The sequence below is a fragment of the Muntiacus reevesi genome, chromosome X, assembly GCF_963930625.1.
Source record: "Muntiacus reevesi chromosome X, mMunRee1.1, whole genome shotgun sequence".
Taxonomy (NCBI): Eukaryota; Metazoa; Chordata; class Mammalia; order Artiodactyla; family Cervidae; genus Muntiacus; species Muntiacus reevesi.
In genome coordinates this window covers 35,517,452-35,518,734 of record NC_089271.1, presented here as the reverse complement: position 1 = coordinate 35,518,734, position 1,283 = coordinate 35,517,452, and the positions used below count along the sequence as shown (strand labels likewise).

Below are 1,283 nucleotides of genomic sequence, written 5' to 3'. Positions count from 1 at the left end.
AGGAGAAAGCTACAATTTCACTTACATATCTCCTCATCAGAACTTCATCTTGACTTCTGGGATTCCCATGCTACAGCTCCAAGAATATCTCTCATCAGAGGGGGACAACCCAAAGCCACCAAGGACAATCGATCAAGGCACTTGAGAATATGACCATATTTGGAAAAAGGGTCTTTGCAGACACTCAAGTTAAGGTGGGTCATCAAAGTGGGCCCTAATCCAATATGACTGTGTCCTTAAAAACAAAAACAAACAAACAAAAACACACATAATTGAACAGAGACAGACACAGGAAAAAGGAAGAACATCATGTAAACATGAAGGCAGAGGTTAGGGTGATGGATCTACCAGTTAAAGAATGACAAAGACTGTCAGCAAAGCAACAGAAGCAAGAAGACAGGCATTAAGATGGCTTTGTCCTCATAGCCCCCAGAAGGAACCTTGATCTTGGGCTTAAAGCTTCTAGAATTGGGAGAAAATAAATATTTGTTGTTTAAGCCACACAGTTTGATACTTTGTTACAGCAGGTATAAGAAAGGAATACAATGATCACAACTAGGATTGCCCAGGCTCCCTTGGTCAGCCTTGATCACTAACACTGGAATGATGCAGACAAGATTACCATGGCCCCCAAGCAAGGATGACACACAAATTCAGGGAGTGTTCTATATTTTGGAGAATGAACTGGATGATTAGGTTTGATATCCATACACTACCATGTGTAAAATAGATAGTAGGAACCTGTGGAGTAGCTCAGGTTGCTCAGCTCAGTGCTCTGTGATGACCAAGAGGGGAGGGGGAGAGGAGGGGAGGGAGGTTCAAGAGGGAGGGATATATGTATACTTACATATATTTTACATACACATTAATTACATACATATATTTACATATACATATGTATACTTACATATATTTTACATACACATTAATTACACACACATATTTACATATACACATGTATACTTACATATATTTTACATACGCATTAATTACACACACATATTTACATATACATATGTATACTTACATATATTTTACATACACATTAATTACACACACATATTTACATATACATATGTATACTTACATATACTACATTCATTACATACATATTACATACTATATACTTACATAGTTTACTGCAGAAACTAACACAGCACCGAAAAGCATTATCCTACAATTAAAAATAAAAGAGACTAGGATTGGCCTAGATATCAGCAGAATTGTCGAGTAACTCTATTCATCCTGGCCTTTCTTTATCAGCCCTATTTCCTGTTTGAGAT

At 36.9% G+C, this 1,283-nt stretch overlaps 1 non-coding gene across 1 annotated transcript; it reads left to right on the top strand.

Moving 5' to 3' along the window:
- The first annotated feature begins 567 nt into the window (after positions 1-567).
- LOC136154930 (U6 spliceosomal RNA) lies at positions 568-675 on the top strand. Its single transcript, XR_010660628.1, has one exon. It is a non-coding gene; the product is annotated as a U6 spliceosomal RNA (small nuclear RNA).
- The last annotated feature ends 608 nt before the right edge of the window (positions 676-1,283 follow it).